The sequence below is a fragment of the Gymnogyps californianus genome, chromosome 1, assembly GCF_018139145.2.
Source record: "Gymnogyps californianus isolate 813 chromosome 1, ASM1813914v2, whole genome shotgun sequence".
In the NCBI taxonomy this organism is placed as follows: domain Eukaryota; kingdom Metazoa; phylum Chordata; class Aves; order Accipitriformes; family Cathartidae; genus Gymnogyps; species Gymnogyps californianus.
Window position 1 is genome coordinate 123,280,164 of NC_059471.1, and position 21,543 is coordinate 123,301,706.

The following is a 21,543-nucleotide window of genomic DNA, read 5'->3' on the forward strand; positions in this document are numbered from 1 at the left end:
AGAACATATTCAGAACTACAGTAGTTAACTGACATTTGGGGCGGGGGTGGAATATGAAAGCAAATATAAGCAATATACACAAACAATTGAACACAGATCTTCTGCATCCTCCCTATGAAACATTGGACACTGTCAGAGAAAAGATAATGGATAAGGTGGATCACAGGCCTTAGTCTGTTTGGGGTTTTTTGTTTGTTTTTTGTTTTTTGTTTTTTGTTTTTGTTTGGGGAGGGGGGTTGGTTTGTTGTTTGTTTTGTTTTTTTTTTTTTAACAACAAAAAAAACAACTCCAAAGACACGGATTGAGAACTGTTGGCTGGAAAAATCAAGATCAAGGCTCCCAAACTGTTCTCAAGCAAGAGACTGTTCTCAGCCCTCAGCACTTCTGGCAGTTTACTATCTACCTTATCATCAGCCCTCTCAAAGACAAAAGTGATGTTGCTCTGTGCACCATTTAGCAAGTTCCTGAAAATCTGGAAACCTGTTCTTTCTGAAGCATGGAAACTGTTCCTACTAACCTGTGCCTTTAGAGAGGAAGAAGGGCATTTGGTCTATACAGGTGAGACACAGCAGACCAGAAAATTTGGCTTTTCCTGAGTATAAGATGTTTAGGACAGCTGAGAAAGACCAAGTGCCAAGTATGAATAGCCTGGCAAGCACAGGGCTTACAGCAGCAGAAGAAAGTCCAACAGGCCCAAGGCTTTTGGGTGAGAGGTAAGGCAGGGTAATTATCCAGGGGGTGAGTCAATAGAGAATATAAGGACTCACATCACAAAGTTTTATTGTTGCAAATCATTGATTGCTTACACGCGATGCTATTTACTTTAATTCCACACGTTCACCACCACATCTGTCATTGGTGAATTGGTTCATGCTTTTAAGATGCTCACATATTACATTACAGCCACTCCATTTCACCCTAACAGCAATACTACGTAATTCATCACTGTCACTTCAGGCAGTATTCTGTAGCTGTCTTGACCTGTAAAAAGGGAGGCAATAAAGATGCAGAGCAGTGTGGCTCTTTGAAATCTAGTGTGTCAAGCCCTGTGGCAACATGCATGCCGTGCTGAATTTCTTTAGCAAACTCCAGCTCAAGAGGACCCTTCGGTGAAAGGCAGAGAAAAAGGAGAAGTTTCTATCCCTGTTGCCAATGATTAAAATCACCAGACTGCTAGGGACTGTTACACAGATGGATAGGTAATTCCTAGACAGAGGGCTGCACAGTTTTGAAGAATTTTAGAAATTCTGTACAGCTCAGAGACATGTGACCTTCTGCATCCACCAGGCAGTGTCTGTTTTAAAGGAGGCACATATTTGCCTATGCAAGCTGAAATTAGACAAGACTGAACATCAGAAATCCATGTGTGCACTCAGGGTCTGACAGCCTGCAAGACAATCACATTGTCAAGAGCAGCTATTGGGATCCAAACCATCGTAATGTCAACCCAGTCACTGCAGCAGATCAGAGTGTTATGCAGCAACTTTTTATTTCTACATCCATATAAAGTCAGTCAGACTTTGCAAGGATCAGTGTAAACCCATGAAAAGAAAATGAGAGAAAGAAACTGTAGGCAAGAAAATACTATTGTATTTCAAACCGCAATACCCAGAATAAAGTAAATTCTCAAGTATGTGAAAGAGACGGCTAGAGTACTTGGGCCTATTTCCCTGTTACTTTGCTCTTTTACGAGACTGCTCGTTTCTTCCAGAAATAAGAGTGTAACTATTTCAAAGCTCAACGCAGCCACAAAGAGAGCTCGCCAGAATACATTAAAGATGCTTTTTGGTCTCTTGCATGACAGTTGCTATTAATATTGAAGCAATGAAGAACCAGTGATATGGAAAAGGCGCAGACATACAGAACCTAACATAAACTCACCCACATTTTAGGCAAACCACACTAACCAAAACAATGCCCATAGAGGCTTTTAGGTATAAATGCAAGACAGGAGGCAATCCTTTTTGTCTTTGACCTCACCTATTTAAAAAAAAAAAAAAAAAAAGAGTAAAAACTAAACTTCTGATGAATCTAGCTATAACTGTACCAGCAAGCCAATAATATGACTCAGAGAGAAAAAGGAAATAATTCACTGTTGGAAGACACAAAGCAAAGCATCAGCTAAAGTCAAGTCTCCTGCTAAGGTATAATCCTTCTGTCCTGAATATTAGAATGAAAAACTTACAAATTCAGCCCAGAAAATGAAAAATTGGTCAGGAAAGGCTGGGGTTAGGGGACCTACCCAGACAGGATTTGCTCGCATAGTCTGACATCCAAAAAGGAGCATCAGTGCCTCCTAGAATGAGACATCTGCCCAGGAATAGCAGTTTGAGAATGTTTCCCTGATACAGGTAAACAATGCCTACTGTTTGGAGTTCAACATTGCAGCTGGGCAGAGTCTGGTAATTTTCAAACAAGCTTGAATGACTTAATGACAAGTAACAATAACATGACTGATTACCCTTGCCTTAACTTCAACATTTTTCAGTATTTGGTCAGTTAGAGAATCAGGGCTGCAGAAAGAAAAATAAGGTTTCCATGGGAAGAGAAATATTATGATCCCTCACTCCTGTCAATTAGATACTCCAGAAATCACATTAACTGCCAGGTCCTAAACCTTAAAAACCATCCCATTCCCTTGGGTGATATTCAACATGTCAATTCCTCATGCTGGAAAGAGTAAGCAGCTAATTTAGTTCCCCTCACGACTATTCCAACACTGCATGCCTGACAAAGACATCACCCAGACGAAGTGAATGGGGAAATAATTGTCCAGTCCTGACTTCCCATCTGTATTTCCATTTATTCTCCAAGACCTAATCTTTTCATGCCTTCTACTAAAACCTTTGTCCATACATTCATTTCTACCCAGAATGCATAAGAATAAAAATTAGCAGTGAAAAATAAGGGGAAGAATGGTATAGCTAATCACATTCCAATATTAAGGAAAAAAAAACCCAAACAAACTAAACAACATGCAGATGTTCCCCCTCTCCCCCCGAATTACCTAAATCATTACTTTTGATTACAAAAATTAAAAAACAAACTATTCTTCTGGAATTAAATTCTTGGAACTTCTGAACTATTTAGAAACATGACTTGAGAATATAAAAGCTAACGGGTGCTTACACTACCTACCATCATTAAACAGTTTAACCTTTTACAATAATTCAGCACATTTAAAAAAAACCAAACAAACCACAAAACACCTAAAATGAAGGATTATTTGGGAGAACAAGCAAGTTGCTCTACAATGTTGTCTTCTCCCTCCTAGCCACCCGGCAGAGAGTTTTATGCCTGCCAATGAAAGCATTGAAACATCAAGCTGGAATTGATACACCTTCTCAGAGCACTACAAACCTACCCATGCTGAAGCCTTGACTCTTTTCTAGTTATAGAAGTCGTACCTGGGGAGAGGCTGTGGAGAACAATGGGCAGGAGATTTGATTCTATATGGTCTGCGAGGACAGTAACAGTAAGTACACCTCTAAAATGGAATAAAGGTCTTTCAGGGTTGATGAGGCCAAGAGCTGAGTCCTCTGTAGATGGCTCTGAGTATTTTTGTGGCTCTGAGTCTTTTTGTGGCCTGAATCAACACCCTTTCTGCTGAGGTAGAGAAATAGCTCATTGAGGAAATTCTGCCCATCATTTCTGTATGGAAGATGAAGCAAGAAAACCATTCAATGGCTGCTTTTTCCATCTCCAAACTGGATGTAACTGGAAGCAAGGAGGGGGAAAAAAAGAAGCACTACAGAAAGTAATATGAGGCAGGGAGGAACCTTTCACAGTGCTTCTCTTCCAAATTCCCCTCCTCCTCCAGACCCCCTCTTTTATGAGTGCAAACACTGCTGGTTATGCAGCCATGGGTTTAGCTTGCAGAAAAAGTCACAGCCCAGGACCCTAATTTTGAATTCCCCAGTACAAGTCTGAGGGCACTGAAAGCAAGCCCCCTCCAAACACCAAACTAAAAGGGACACAGGAGTCTGATCAAATAAAAACTGAGTATAAACAAAGTGGTACCTTAAAAAAATTTGAAAAATTCTTCAGTACAAAGATGCAGTAAAGAAGATAAAAGTTTTCTTTTGCTCCCCTTTTTTCCCACAAGAGTTTATTTTCCTTTGCATAAAAATAACTTCACTGGAGAAAAGTGAATTGTGGGCAAAGTTCTCTAATAGCAAAAGTAGTTTGATTCAATTTTATTTCTGATGCTCAAATTCTGTTCCTTCTCTGGCCCTCACATCCAGTCACCATGGCAACAAAAGTGCTGAAAAATCCTCTGCCCATTTGATAATCATTTAATCATTTAACAACAAAAGAGATTGGGAATGGGAGAGTGGAGTAGTGGGAAACACCAAAAGGAAAATAAACTCTGGTATCAAAAAACAACAACTAAACAACAACAACAACAACAAAAAAAAAAGAAGGACCAGATGTAAAGACAAATGACCTACAGTATCTCTGTGTCCACACTGAGAGAAGGTTTAAGCCTCTTGTTATGCTCCTTCAGACACCATGGTGTCTTTTTTTTTTTTTTTTCCCCAGGGGAGCCTGCATGCTGTCTGAAATGTCCTTCAAGTAACTGAAAAAATCCGGAGAAAAATCCAGGTGATCTGTGTTAAAAGTCCAGAAGATAAGCAAAGAGCTAAGGATGTTCCTCACCAATAAAAGCCACATTCTAGAGTTTGTCGTCTTCTTTCTTGTCAAAAAAGGAGGGCTGGGCCTACAAGGGTCTTTCAATAGGAAATCTCTGAAATGCTGAACGTAATCCACTGGGAGGATGCCCTGGCAGAAGTGTCTGTCACCTTTAAGCAGCAGGGTTTATGCTCCCCCGATGATGACAGCAGCGTTGTTGAGCAGCCACTAGTCTGGATCAGGATGCATTCCTTTTCCCAGAAGAATAACACCATTACAGGCAATTTTCCATCAGGGTGGAAACTTCCCTGCCAGGCAGATAAAAAAAGTTTCCTGCAGCATGTCCTTGCCCCTAATACCCACATAAGATGAAGCCCAGTTCAGCTCTGAATACAGTGGCAGTTACCTCTTTGTCCTATGCCTGGGATGGAGCTACAAGATGGATGAGACATGGAAGTGGGGACATCGAATAAGGTTGTATGCAACTAAACAGATACAGTGCACTGGCAATGCTGCGGTGGCCAAGCAACTACAGGAGAAAGCCACAATGTTGGATCTCATCTCCAGCACAACCCCTCAATATCCAAACACAGGACATGCTGCTCTTGCTCTTATCAATACCCTAGCTGTGAGTAAGATGATTACTTCAGGTTTTTTCTTTTAACAGCTTCATAACACGCCTATGCCCAAAAAATCTCCTCAAAAAACCCCAACAAAAACTCAGTAAACATACATGAAGGACAGTCTGTTTATCAGAACATCCAGGTCAGCTTTCTACCCATCAATCTAGATATGAACTTGGAAGCTATCAAGGTAGTAAGTGATTTAACTTACACTTTCCCCTCATGTTGAGATGGAAAACTGCATCTATCTTGACAACATTTCATTAAACAATGGTTTATCTGTTCAAGTTAACTCAATGGGAATGGAAATTATTTTTAAATCTTGATGCTAGAAGTCAACAGCTCCTGTGTCACCGGTAGCCCATTTGATATGGGAAACTGCAAATGATCAAATGTTCTTGACGTACCCTTGGCAAAATATTGCATCCCAAAGAAGGTGGTGAGGAGAGGGAAGAAATTTGTGTGACAATCTTGGCTACTCATGCCTGCCAGAGAAGAGCAGCTTTGCTCTTTAATGGATATTATTGCAAATACCTTATGAAAAATATCTTCTGAGTATGGCTCTAACAGGGAAAGCTACAGAATTTTTACATGGCATTGAACTGATAAGCCCTAATATTTTTTTTTAAATAATTGCTATTTCTCAGTTAGGAATAAGGTATCTTCAGGCTTTTTAAATTATTTGTAATGATTTCTGTGAGGTGCCATGTCACTGTGGCATCTCAGCATTCAATGTAATTATTCAAACACGCCTATTAGGTAGGGAAAGCTACATTATTCCCATTGCAAAGAAAGGGAACTGCACACTACAAATTTCTCCTTCAAAACCAACACATACGAAGGTCACTAGTACTGCTAGGAATAGAGGCTTGAGTCTTGCTTACATTTGCAGTGCTTTCACCACAAACCTCCCCTTTTTTGTATAATGGAGGGATGGTGAGCATTCATCATCCTCAGAGCTTATTCCAAAAGGGTCTTCTTCATTTATGCTTTCTCTTTAATTCAGGAAAGTTTGAATGTGCATCTATATCCATCGACAACATTAACAATCCATTGCCCAACAAATTAAAATACCAAATGGGAAAACTCCAGAACTAGGGATCTTTGGATTTAACTCCCAGCCTCAAGTAAACAACCAGATAAGACTTTTATTTTTGTAGCTGCCTCTAGATTTGCCTTGCTTCACACTCACTGTAATTTTTTTCTGCAACCCAAGGACATGTCAAATCTAAATTCTTGTCACAGATGTGGAGGTGAGCACAATGGCAGATACAGACCCATGGGAATTTTTGACCTGATCTGCGGTCCTTACTCACTCATATTTATGTAACACTGATGTGCATAAGGGCTTCTAACACTGCTTTCTTTAGTACCTATCCCTGACCTGAAGCACAGAGCTACAGCACAAGCTTAGACAGACGAGCCATATTGTACCTGAAATACAAATAACCATTCAAGTAGCTTTCCCCTGCAAGCCCCCATATGTTTCACACTTCCAAACCTCATTGAAGAATTTCAACCAGAAATTGTCTCAATTCTTCCAAAACCCCAGGATAATGCCACCAGAACGTTCATATTCAGTTTTATGCCAGTCTGGACCAAGATCTAATTGATAACTTCCCAAGGTAGGCAAGCTACAGTGCAACTTGAGGTTTGCAAATTCTTATTAAATTCTGCTGTGCATTCCCTTAGTGACAGCTAGCCAAACAACTGTTCAGATAAAACAGACAAGGTGGGAGGGATTGGGCTGAGCACTGACATTTTCACGCCACCATTGCAGTGTGGCTATTCAGGCTGGGGCCACCAATGCCAGCAAGAGAACACATGCATGAAATGAGGTGTAATTTGTACAAATAAAGGCCTCATAACCAAATCATAACATTATAGTCTGCAGATGCCTGTGCTGCAGAGCATTGCAGAAATACACCATTCAGCCTTAGCTAACTCATTTAACTTTTTGGCAGGGTAAATTATCACATGCTGAACTCCATCCTATGGGGTCTAAAGTGTTACTACTACCTGAGCTAGATTCTTTAAAGTGATTTCACATCTTTCTGCATTGCATTACATTGTGATATACAGACATTCCTTGCCTTACCTTGCACATATGCGGGTACCTATTTAGTCATTAAAATCTCTGCTCTAAATTTTTTTCTTTTACTTTTTACCTTTCACTCTTCACTTTGGATTTTCTAAAAGTTGTTCCCACTGCCCTTTGCCAGTTTTTTTCCAATCATTCTCTACTGACTCACATATGTGAGAGGGGAGAGGTAGATTCCAAAAAGGAAAATATACTCCTCTTGCAAAAAAACACATTAAAAATTAGTCTGCCCCCAAAATTTATAAGGTGGGGAAAAAACCAATAAAACTTGCCTTTTTATTTGTCTTTTGGGCTTTGCACCTTGAAAATACACCTAGGTTAGAATTCAGAGATTTTCTTCCCACAATCCCAGGTGAAAAAAAATTACTAAAAAGTATAAATTTTCTTACTTATTCATTTGAGTCCAGAAACCAGAGCTTTCAGTAAATCACCAGATCATGCAGCAGTTGGGCTACAGTCACAAGAAAAAGGCAGGAATGCTAATACTCCACACCTAATTCTGTAGCTCTGGAGGAAGAGGGCAACAAAAGAGTAAGGAAAGAATATGAAGCACATGGTTAAAACCAACCACTTAATTCTTTTACCTGCTCCTCTCTCTGTCTTCCAACTGTGTTATGGAGCAGACAGAGCAAGAAAATCAAGGAAAGGCAAGAGGGCACCAGTCCGAAGTCAAAGACACCCATATACCTTCTTATGAACTCTGTCTCTTTGTACTACAAGTATTTTCTAATGACACCTGTCAGGCACAGGGTACTTGGCTATTCACACCTTTCACCCAACCCAATCTATATTGGGTCATTGGGTCACCTATATGTTGTCATCATATTACAGTCTTATAAAGCCTATGTGGACTCTGGACTACTATTACTGTGATTTTACTATGCGTGTGTCATAATCACATTGGCTAAGTACTACACAGAAACAGAAAGGAAAAAATGACTTCTGCTTCAAAGAATTGTACTCTCTAGTTAACATCTGGCTCTATTTTTATTTTGTAACTTAAAGAAAAATTGGGGGGAAAAAACCTTTGTATTGTAGGCAAATGTCATCTTCAATGTACTGAAAGGGAAATTCTACAAATTAAGTGTAGGCAGAAGTGGGTAGTAACCCCCCTCCATACACATAAATCATAGCTTGTCTTTTGTTCTCCAAAGACAGGATTCACCATTAAATCCCACTGGGAAAGGGGTGTGCCATCATTTCTTATGCAGGTGGACTTTGCAAGATGCAGAAAAGGCTAAAAAAAGTTTGGCTTTATGTCCAACTAGCTTGTGTTTCTGTGAAAAGTTCATCAGTTCCAATATCACACTTACATGATTGTCTCCTGTTCTCTCAGGCATCCTGATTTAAGTCCCCACAAATCCAATAATTTAACAGTTAGCACACTGAAGCATCTTTATTATTGAAGAGGAGCTGGCTGTATTGTAACACAGCTGCTTACCACTCCAGTGGGATAAAACAAAATAATTAAGAGCAAAGATGTCTGATATTTAACTAGTGCTGTATTTAAATAACTCTATATTGCTCTTTTATAGTGAGACAATTGTCTACTAAAATATAAGCAGTCATTTCAAGTAAATAGTATTATTCTTACCTATAATTAAAAATAACTCTTCAACATTTAAACACTACCTTTATTTCAGAAGGATCCCAAAATGTTATGAAAACTATTTTGTTGCAGAACACTTACATTTAACTTGACCCACTCAGAAATGCAGCCACTTCTATGAGGGATCCACTCCATAATGGGTCAGGCTATGGAACAGGCAGCCAGAGAGAAAGTATGACAAGTGTATTCATTTGAAACTACAAGAGGAATTTTGCTGGGGCAAAAACTCATTCTCTAAGCCAGAGTCTCTCCAAGACACTGGACCTAAAACCCTAAAGCAAATGAAAAACTACAATGTTTGACTTTGTTAATAGTTGTGTAATTAATAATTTGCCTTTTATATAGCACTACGCTAATTACACATCAAGTTGGTTCACATAGGTGGGAACAGAGCTCTACTATTTATATTCACATCATTTTTCAGAGAAAATTTTATTTAAAACCAGTTGCAACAAAATTCACAGTATTTGATCTCTTACTATATAAAGAAATTCAACACCTGTATATGCTAATATGTCAGAGACATTTAGAAATAAAAGATAAAGGTGAAAAATGCACTTTGTTCTCATTCCTTTTCAGTTAGGCAGGTTTTCAGTAGAGAAAAGTTCTCCAGTTTTATGGATCATAGCTGTGACAGATGAAATGTCTGTGCAGCACAGAATTTATTTTTCTTGCAGAAATAACATTCTACCAGTTGTGCCAGGAGATCGCAAGTTTTATGTCCTTATTTCAATTGAAAACATCTGCACTAGATAATATAAGCTGCTGGGTCACATATTAAATAACACTGTTATATGTGACTCCATATAATGGCTGGTTTGCATCTTCTTTATAATAGTTTGTAAATAAACAGAATTGTCTTGGATCATTAATTGAAGTTGCTGTAACATTAACCCTTAATGCATTTATACTTCTTAGTTTTTCAATTAATTAAGGTCTGATTCAGTTAAGCACTTGAATATGAGCCATTTCCAGAAATATAACTCAGGTACCTACATTATAACTCAAGTACAAAAGGCATTCTCAAAGCACCTGCTTGCCTCCTAAAATCTCAGATGCCCACAGATTTTTTTATACGAGAACTTCCATAATTCTCATATAAAAAAACCATCCAGTTTTCTGTTTCTGAATACATCAGTGCTAAAGCGCTCCTTGCCAAAAACTACGTGCATCTTCTTTGAACTGATAATGTCTGGAGGGTTGTCTAATCAGGTTTTGCAAACTTGAGTTGCCAAAGCAGCCTAGACGCTGGATGAAGTCTGCAAGAGTGGCGAAACATTGATACAATACAGGCCTACTCCACCACCATCAGCATCACTGCTTGCATCTTTCCAGTTAGGCACATGCTTGAGCACCTCACTGGAACCTGGGTAACTGTGGTTATCCAGCCAGGTTTTTCAATGACTGACTTAAAATCCGACATGCCTGAAAATCCCAGTATTTGGTCTTAATCAGAAGCTAGCCCACAGTGGAATTCTAATGAAAAATTAGCATGCACCCCGTCACGTTAAGACTCCCTAGATTTGAGTAAATGATAGAGAAAGCAAGTGTGGAATGGGAGAGGATGTTTCATGTCCCATTTGTCCTAAGACTTCTAAAAGTTCACAATTACATTCTAGTTATACCAATTAGTGGCTTGTTGAAAACTGAATCTTTTGGCTTCCCGATTCTCCCTCACTTATGAAGTAAATCTGGAAATATTTTTCTAGATAAGAGTTACATCAATGTAAGACTGGTGTGTTTGGCCCCCTTCCCAAATATTTATAACACTGGAATCCAACATATTCCATTGCATGATAACAGATTAATGGGTTGAGAAAAAATGAAAACATCTTAGAAAGCAATGTGCCTTCTATAAACACTTGGCTACAACTTGTGGGAACAGGTTTCAAAAACGTGGATGCAATCTTATTCAACACACACAGTTAACCAGGAATCTTCTCATCATGATATACATACAGCTGGTTTTCTTCTGCATCGATGATCTAGTCCACAGTGATTTACTTTCCTGGAAGTCTATGTTGAAGCTGACAAAGGCTAATGATTGGAAGTTATTTTAGATAGCCCTACCCAACTTCTCTGCCAGGCTGCTAGGAGTAGAGATAATAGATTGCCTTATGCTTCAACAGTCTAGATCAGATCTATTCTAACAATTATAGAAATGAAAAGTGCAGAACAATGACACGAGGCATATTATTGTACCAGATGGTCCATTTTAGAACAATTCACATGCAGGTCTAGAATAAGCTGTGGCTCCGATACCCACTAAATATATTTGCAGACTGTTCCAATAGTTTCAGTCCAGTTTCCTCACTTTGATAAGGACTGCAGTATTGACACATTTTTATGTGTTGATTGCTTTCAGGATTTAATCACATTTGTTTAACAGCATTATAACTTCCACTGGCAAGAGTTTCTTCATTTATTTTGACATTCGTATGGGCTACCACTGTAATTGTTTCACTATCTCAATACCCATCATAATGGGATCTCAGCAGGATTTTCTCTTAGTAATCTCACTTTATAATTAGGGGTATCATATCCAGTCTTCTAATCAAACTGGCAGAAGTATAGTGGTTGCATGTAAATCATTTTGTGTGCATTCCCAAGACAGCAACCTGTGAAGCCCAGATCCAACAAGTGCTCAAATGTACTTGCACTCGGTGAGCTACTGCTAGTAGCGTCATGGTATCTATTTAACATGGCACGAAAATGAAGTCTTCCCCGTTTCTGAGTAACAAAAAAGGTTTTGTTTAGGACTCACAACATGGTTCTCCATTTCCTCCACTCCTCCCAAGTCACTTTTTGCATTAAATAATATTGCCTTTATATTCAGCATGATACTATGTAACCCAATGAACCACAACATAACCTGTCATCACCTAATACAATAGGATGGGAAATATTGGAAAACATTTTCATGAATTTATTTTCTTTCAGGTTGGGTACATGCTGCTATTGAGCTGGATCCTAATTCCAAGTTAAGTTTGGGCAGCACATAGAACCAATTCTGGCTTCATCAAGATAGCCCTCCCCGAAACAGATAGCCCACTGTCAGATCCCCATACTATTTATGAGTCGTCTGTTGCTGGGATTTTTTGCTTAATGCATTCTTTATGGTGAAAGAATGTGCATGCATTATGTTTTCTTTCTTCCATTCCCTTTCTTCTTATCAGTTGATTCAATAAGAAACATGAGAGTCCTGTAAATAGGGCAGTAAAACAATGTTCTGTATTAATGCTACTTAGGAATGAGATTTCCTGTAACATTTGCATGCTCCCTGAAATGAACCAAATATGCAGAGAATTGCAGGCCAAGCCCAGAGACAGCTAAATGATCCTGATTTACCATGTACTATTACACAGAGGGAGAGGTCTCTCTGATAATGGCACGAAGAGGTTCTGCGTGTGTTTAACACAGCTGCCATCTAAATTCTGAAATGCCAGGGAATAACTACAGATGAGGAAAAGGTTGATATCTGTCTCTGGGAGGGACAAACAAGCTGTCATAACAAAGCATGAAGTCAGCAAAGATGTTGTCTAAACTATCATGGGCCGCACTATGACAAAGAAAGGACAACACAATTTATTGGGAATCAAATGCCATTTTACTAACAAAATTTTGGCACTGAGTATGGACCTTTTACCACATCACACTGATTTAAGGGGAATAAATTGCGCCACTTAATTAAAAAGAATACAGATAATACAAAAGGACAGAGGCAGGGTTAAAGCTGACATTGGAGAGCTGTAATTTGCAACAAAAATCTGGAAATCAAAAGCCTGCTGGCAAGGCATCCACTGAAGTGAATGAGGTGACAAATACATGCGCTGTCAAGAGGGCGCCTGTACATCAGCTAGTGTTATAGTCTACTATTTTACTCAAACAAGTTTCTGGGGGTAGGAACAAAGTCAGAGAGTTTAACAATGAAACTTTTTTGTTGGCTCATCAAAACTGAAACTCTTTGCAGGTAAAGGACTCAATTTCTACAAGGTTCCCCACTTATAAAAGTTGTTTTTTTTTTTTTTTTTATTTTTACTGTTGAGGTATTCTAGTTCAAAAGGACTGCTTTGAAACACTGAAACACTGGGAATTTTGGTCTGAAAAGGACACCGCGCTCTGAGTTGCTAGGAAATTAATGACAAAATTCTGCTGACCCAATCCCTTGCCTTCCAGCCTAGGTTATTAATTTAGAAACATTTTTGAGACCTTCAGCATTAAATCCCTGTTCAGAATAGGAGCTAGTCTGAAACCTTTTGCGATAGGAAGCCCAGCTTTTATTTTGTTTCACTAAGGATCTTCCACTGTTGCCAGAGTCTGTTCTTACACACGGTTGTTTTCCTTCACTGCAAGTGAGAAGTCTGCTCACACTGAACATCAACAGGAGGCAGCTCTGTCAGAACTGGTTTTGAAACAGGACCATCTGAACAGAGCTGCTGTTATCATTTCAGAGCAGTATAGAAATTAGTTTTCTTGTCCAGATTTAGGGGTTCTTTTTTTTTTTTTTTTTTTTTTTTTAAGTAGAAAGACAAGCATAAGCAGATCAAGAATACAGCCAGGGCCTTTCAAAACTTCTCATGAGAAAATGAAGTAAAGGGAGAAAATGTTCTTGCTCAGGAAGGGCAAGCAGGTCAGCGGTTAGGGCAGCAAGAGTGGACAAGAAGAGAAGTCAGGCTCAGATAAGGAACAGATTCTGCTCCTCCTTGCTGTGTTGAATTTCTTTTCCAATATTTAGGTTCAAGCCAACGAGATCCATGGAAGTCTTTTCTAGCGTAACCATGCAATCAGTAAACACAGGGCTGGGAAGGACCTGCAAAGGTGATCTGGTAAACTCCTTTTCTCCAAGTAGGGTTGGCTCTACCTGCATGGGCCTGCTGGCAGCTGCTCCCAACCTGCAGCAACTAAACAACCTGTTTCCTTCAGTATGTCCCAATTAATCTTTTTCGTCACTTTTCTCTAGATTCTCTTCTCCCAATCCAAATCTCTGCTGAACTGCAGTACGCAGCATTAGACTGAATATTTTAGCCATTGCCTCACCAATTCTGAAGAGAATGGGATAATTACACCATGTGCCGTAGAAATATGACTCTTTCTTACATCCCCAATATGGTGTTCATTTTTTTTCCACAAAAGCATGAGATTGTTGTCATATTCATTGTGCCAGTAACTACAGCCCTGTATTTCTTTTCCCTTGTAACAGGACAGAGATAGCGAGTGCAACTATGAGACAGAATTTGACCCTCCAAAACGTTTATTGACAGTGCCTGCAAGAAAAAAAGGTGAAAGAAAGGATTAACTTTCAGGTCTCTTGTATAACAACAATGTGCTCTTCCCTTGAAATGAAAAAAGTGAGCTACAAAGTCACTGAGTTGCGTCAAAATGGAAATCCCCAAGACGCCGTTTTTTGTAAATCACTTTTCAGAGAATAACAGTGAAGCAAAAGAATTTATAGGTCTAGTAATTTTGCCCTTGATAACGTAATTGCCATTACTATTCTGATTCCTACAGGGTCTGATTTTACAGAGGTGCTGAGTGGCTGTAGTTTCCATTGATTTCTGGTGGAACTGTTAATGATCAGGACTTTTGAAAAATCCATATCCACTGTGATCCAATCCTTACCAAAAAATACTACCCTTTTTCATATTACTTGGAAGTTATTTATTTCCCTCAATAGGTATTTCCGATACAATTCTCCAATAAAACATAAATTACATAAAAAACATCCTTCAAAACATCTGATATCTAGCAAATGCTTTGCATGTCTAAAAAATGCCTAGGTTTTTTAATGTTTTGGAGAGTTGTTTTTTAGTGTCAGCCAGTCAAAGATTTGTACTTGGACACAAGCTCTCTGTGTATGTAACTTGGCAGAGCTTGGCATACAGTCTGAACCTGCTACAACACTCAGAATTTATAAAAATCACTGGGTCACAGCTCAGCAGGCTGTGCAATACAGTGAAGCAGACACCATATGCAACAGGTGTGGACACCAGAACTATGAAGTTGTAAGTGGGCTTTTTTTTTAATAGTTTCAGCATTTGAAATGAGCTATCAGGAAATAATCCCAACCTTTTCTGTGCTAGGTAGATTAATTTCAAAGTTATGTTATTTGTTGTATTTTAGAAATTCAAGTTTGGGTCTAAACAGCTGCTGATTTTGTTTTGCATTTGGAGGGGTGGGATGAAGACAGGGAAGTGGAGTTCTGATGTAGGAGAATTAAACATGCCTAACTTTTTCATCGGCAAAACTGTCATGGTGCAATTAACTGTAAAGGAAGAAAGTAAAGCAGAAATGAAAGCAATAGGCCATCATTTGAATAATGCACATTTTCAATGAATAATTAGGCACAAAACAACAGGAGAAAGCAAATGTAAACACCAAAGGGGACCTCAGTGGAGTGCTAAATCAACACTATCATACAAAACAGGGTGCATGAATACAATTATAAACATATATTTACATATTTTACATGCTCCCATTAAATAAAATCTACCATGTATGGATAGCTGATTTATAACCATTTATTTGATCAATGAGCTGAGATTTTGTTTGTGAGAAAGTTACCAAATTCTCAAAGAAAATGTTCAGAGGCCAGATGAATGCTCTGTTAACCATTCTGCAAGTAAGTATATTGGACTGAAGCATTTTACCAGATTCAATTTTGGGTTTTTGTTTTTGTGTTTGTTTTTTCCATAATTAAAATACACTGGTCTTCCAGACAAGTTGCTTAAACTATGTCATATGTCTAATAGTTTGACATAGATAATGAATACTCTCAAGGCAAACAGTGCTCAAAAAACCCTTAAGATTTAAGTTATTCATTGGAAACATTCAGAGACTACTGACAAATAAAAATGGCATTCACAGAAATCAGGACTAAATCATGAATGATTCACAAACAGAAGAAAGAGCTGAATTCATAATTAATATTCTTTACTTCAATAGTTCAACCACAAAAAATAACCCTATTTGAATGAAAAGTAGTGACCTGAGTTGCTTACCAAGTAACCACAGGACACTATATAACAGTCCACAGTATCTCAGGAAAAATAAGACTGACTATACGACCAGATATATTATGAATAGTAATCTGTCTAGTGAGTAAGTTGATTGATAAGCTGTTTCACCATACTAAATTGTTCTACATTTACATTCTGTGCAGTTTGCTGATGAAACCTCAAAAACATGTTTTTTAAAAAAGGTGTGGAAAGGAATTAGAGTAAGACTGACTAGATTTCTGGGAATATAAAGGAACTCCTTTTGAACAACAACTTGTTCAAAATGTTCCAAAATGTTCCATATCACTGATTTTTCCTAACATTGAAAAACTGGGTGTTTTACATTAATTTTACATTTAAATTATTCATGATAAGGAAGATAATTTTAAGTCCAAAAAATCTTCAGGACATTTTCCTTCATAAAATATTCCAAAATTCTGGCACTTTGATCAGGTAAAAGAAAAAAAAAACCTCAAAGCTTGGAATTTCCTTCAGATTAGAACGGTTCTTAGCAAATCCACTTCTAAGTACAAGACTGTCAATAAAAATGTCATATAATTTGACTTGCAGATGAAAACAGAATTCCTGAATTATTTTACATTTTTAATTTAATTGAAACAATCAACTGAAAAGAAATAGCCAAACGTTATTTTGACTAAATATTTCATAACAGGGAAAAAAAATTGCAGTATTCCCATTCTAATGAATATTTAAGCAAAAAAAAAAAAAAAGGTTAGCATTTTAAATTATCTTCCCATGTTTTCTTAATAAGAAAAAAAGCCTAATTCTTCACTAAATTTATTTCCTTATTTTTTAGTGGAAAAAGGAGGGATAAATAAAAAAAGAAGGAATGTTTTCCTCCAGGAAACAGATATTAAAGATGTTAATTTATTTTAAAATTATGTTCAAAACTCACAGTTCCTCTTTCTTAACTAATTCTAATAAGACTGTTCTTTATACCATGGACTGTTCCACTATGGTCACCACTCTCCAGTGTATTATTATACCACGCTTATCCTACAACATTTTTTTTCCTCCCTGCATCTTTCCAGTATCCACCATCCAAGTCTCTACACTCCAGATTTTTAGTACCAGTCTCTACTTCCAGAAGCGCCTCCTGAAAGCCCAACAGCACTAATGTCCTGTGTTTCCTAAAACCCAATAAACTCTACCATAATTCCTGGAGAGACTTCCAAACCTGCCTGGGCCTACAACAATATTTTCAAGGGCAATGAAAAGAAGGCAGTTTAAAGGAGAGTTGGAAATAGTTTGAATTTTTAATTTGGAAGAGAAATAGTTAATACTGAAAGCTGGGTGTTCCCTTCTGGGAAATACTGGAAGGCAGATGAGACAACGGATTTCAGAATTTTGATTTTTATGTGAATTGCTTACAGCAGCTCAACCTTCAAAGTTTCACCTATTTCTTTAGCTTTGACATGTCTTAATATAGAATCTGCATCCCTTCCATCCATACGTTGTTTTGTAATAAAGAAAAAGCATAACCATAGCAGACCTGATATTACCATAAGCTCAAGTCTTCTACGACAAATTTTAAAAAAAAAAGAATCTGAAAACAGGAATTGAGCAAAATTCAGAGTCAAACCTTCTGCAATGCTTGGTTTCATCCTGAAGCAGAACAGAAGCATTGAACAAATTCCAAGGAACAAAATGCATTCAGAAGTGTCAAAAGGTCCTGTTTTGACTTATTCAGTTAAAACATCTGAATTTCTTAGAAATAAGTGGTTTGGTTACCCAGTTGTATTTCAGCATTAAACTTTATCTTCTTATTCTCTCAATCCAGTTTTGCCTCCCATCTCCATAGCAGGCAGACAGGTAGGCATCAGGACCAAAATAAAGCCATCAACAGCATACATTAGCTCAGGTGAGTCTTATGATTCCAGAAATTTCATTAGAAAATACATGTTCGACCAAAACCTCAGCTTATAAAAGAAAATAAGTTCTATAAAGGTAAAATTTATCTATGGCAAAATGCTATTTTATATTATATTTATTTAATATTGATCTGAAGCAAAATAATTTAGATCAGTGTCAAAACAAAATCAATGCTCTTCAGGTCAACTAACATAAAATAAAATAACAATTTTAATTTTAATTCTCCATCAGAAAAATATGACACTTAAAAAAATGCTATCATACTTTTTTCCCCCTTGGAAATTACACTTCACAGTGGAATATCATTTCGGTGAAAAATTCCCAACTACCTCTAGCCAAAATGCATGTTCAGGTACTTAAATACGTTTCTTGATTTTGCAGAGGCAGAATGCTCTCTGCTTCCACCAGAATGGATTCGTACATAATATAGCCAGAAGGGACATTCCTATTCGTTAGCCTGATGTCCTGTATAGCACAGTCAATAGAGATTCCCTGAATTATGTTCGAACTAGGTAAAAAATAATTGCAGGGATGAAAAATCCACCACACTTTTTGGCAAGTTTAAGTTCTTCCAAAGGTTAAATAACCTCACTGCTAAATATTTGTACCTGATTTCTAGTCTAAATTTATCCTGTTTCCATTTCCAGACATCAGCTCTTCTTATACATTCTCATGCTAGACTGATGAGCTTTTTATTATGACATTGCCGTTCCCCACGTAGTTACTTACAAACTGTGATTACGTTCCCCCTTAGCCTTGTCTTTGTTAGGATAAACAGATTATGCCCGCTGGAGTCTTTGACCATAATGCATGTTTTTGAGTGCTTTAGTCATTCTTGTGGCTATTCTTTGATGAGAGCACACTGCTGTTAAGAGACTGAATGCACTGGGTTCATAATTTGGTCACGATTTTGAACACAAGGCCTGCTACAGTGCCCCTGGAGCTTAATGGAAAGCTTCCACTTGGATGTGAGGAGTTTCGATCTATAGTGCAGAGTACAAGCTCTTTTGTGAGAGCAGGGTGCCAGCCAGGATACTGCCTGCTCACCTGCCTGCCTTCCACTTGGTTTCTCTCCAGCTCCCACCTAAGAGATTCTCTGCATCCATTTAGACAGCTTGTATCCCACTGAGACTTTGGCCTTAACAGCATGCCCATTAAGTCAAAATAAAAGCAATACAAAATGTATAAACTGAGCTGTCTCCAATGTGCAGTTTGTGAATGCTCTTTTTATTGCTATGATTTAAGTGGAAGGATTTGGAAATCAGAACCGAGAATCTCTCTTCCTCTATATTCCTGTATGGGGGAATCAATGGGTGTTCATTATCTAAATGCTTTTGACAATCAAAGGCTAAACATTACTTTGCTGGTGGAACAAAAGTATTCAACAGTTATTTAAAACTCTTTAACATGGGTATGCAGTTTCTGAGACAGATAACAAAAGATTCACTTACAAAAAATAAGTTATGCTTTTGGCACAAACATTTCATCTCAAAGTGAGTTTCGCAGTTTCAGTGACTGGTTCCTTGAAATACAAAGTTCATTCACGTAATTTTCATTCAAGATGCTGACAGCTGTATTGCTGTTTTCTTTGTGGATTTCATAGTGCCTTCTCTAAAAAAGACTTCAAAGAAATGGAATTAATAGGCTGTTTGTTACTGACAAGGGTTGATTTGCTACCAGTCAGGAGATATCCTCACTGGCCAAATGGTAACAGCCTGCGACAGTCTCTCAGTCAAACATCCTCACATCAAGGAACGACCCATTGGATAGAGAGGAACATTTCGTACACTTCTTAGTTGGTGGGACAGCCAGCTTCCTGAACAGATACAATTAGGTAAAGTTTCCGGTCAAAATATGACATTCTGAACTAAAATCTGGATGACTGTCATGTCATCACACAGACAGAAAATGCGGTAATTGCTCTTTGAAGTTTTGCAATTTTGCCTTTGGAAAAAAATAGCTGCAGTTTTCATGCCAAGCATCATGGGGTGTACATGTGCTGATCTGCCTAGAGTCAACAAGCCACCTGAGCAAACTGATTCCCTTGGGCGCTGCTCCCTGTAGGAAACTTTGCACAATTCCATGTCTTTTCCACAAGTCACAGTTTTTCCATCAGCATTTTTATCTGCTGGCTGCTGAAACATGCATTTTGAAGTAAAAGGAGTCTTTATTGAAATCCCTTTCTGTTGTCTGATAGCTCTGCAGTAGCTTAGCTGTTCATCATGAAGCAATATGAGGTCATTTCACCCATATTTGTAGTCCAGTATGTTAACATGATCTGTTCATCTCTTAAGTGGTATGTGTAACTGCCAGTCAAACAGTTGATCGAGCCTAATGATCTCACAGGCTTTAAGAGATTTTATTAAGTTAACCCTGAAAGTTTTCATTTTACATTCATTTCTCAATGTATCAAACTAAAAATTGCTTTATCGTAAAGCAATACATTCTCACCACTCCATTGTTAGATATTCTTATTGATCGCACTTTTATTTCAAATAAACAGCACCATCCAATCTCTTTGAAGTACTCTTTGTGGCCAGGTTGCCTTGGCAATAGAGCTATGTGGAAAAAGGAAATCCCCTCTCTCAGAGAATTTTCATATTTTGAAATCTGGTTGCCTTCAGAAGCAAGCCCTATCTGCAAAAAGAAACAGGGCCCTGACTCTGTATCGGTAAGTGAAATAACCTATTGGTTGTTCGACAGGCCTGAGATTGCCAATGCAATGGCAATTTTTTTAGTAGACTGATGAGGAGGAGGACAGAGAAACTGGCAAGAAACTACTCTTTGCTGCAACGAAACCTTATCTGTGATAGATTTTAACTTCAGAGAGTGAGAAAATTCCGACGCAAGTTGTTTAGTCATAATTTTGCCAGCTAGCTCCATTTGGCAACTCATCAAGTTGAAAGGGCACTGTAATGAATACTTCGATGGTTTTAATTTTCTCTGTAGCATTTTAGATTTTAGTCAGCATCTTTACTTCCCATGCTATACAACAAATAACATGAGTATAAAACGATATCTGGAAGAACCACATCAATATTAAGATATACTATGTGCAATGTATAGCAGGAAGGAAGAAATCAGACAAGGAAATTCCTTTCTAAATTTAAAAAACTCCCCAAACTTGATGCTTAGCCTAAGCACCCATAAAAACTAAGGTTATTTTGTGAAATTGCAGAAGTGACACTTGTTCTTTCATAAGTATTAAAAATTCAGTCCTTTGGCTAAAGTTTACAATTCAAAATTCCACTTACATATGTTGGCTCAGTCTGTGAAAATTTTAACATGTCCTCCGCAGTTCTGTCCTACCTGTGTTGTATGGTTTGGACACAGCATGCTGACAGAAGTAAGCGTCTGTTAATTTAGCTGGGTTATTCAGGGGAATGGTCCAGCTACCCAGTCAGATGCAGCTACTCAGTCAATATATTGCCTTACACAAGAAGACTCTTCCTATACAGACAGTAGCAGAAGAGGCTTTTGTACTAAAGCAAGAAAGGCATAAGTTATGTTACAGTTATGCATATGTATGTGTAAATATCAGTATCAATAAATTCTATTAACTTGTCTGGCACAAAAAAAAAAAAATTAAAACCCACTTAAAAGCTTCACGTCTGGGAGGACAGGGGATGGAGAAGGATCTATAGTCACTTCAGAGGAAAATGCCTTTAAATATGCTTACACATGACAGTG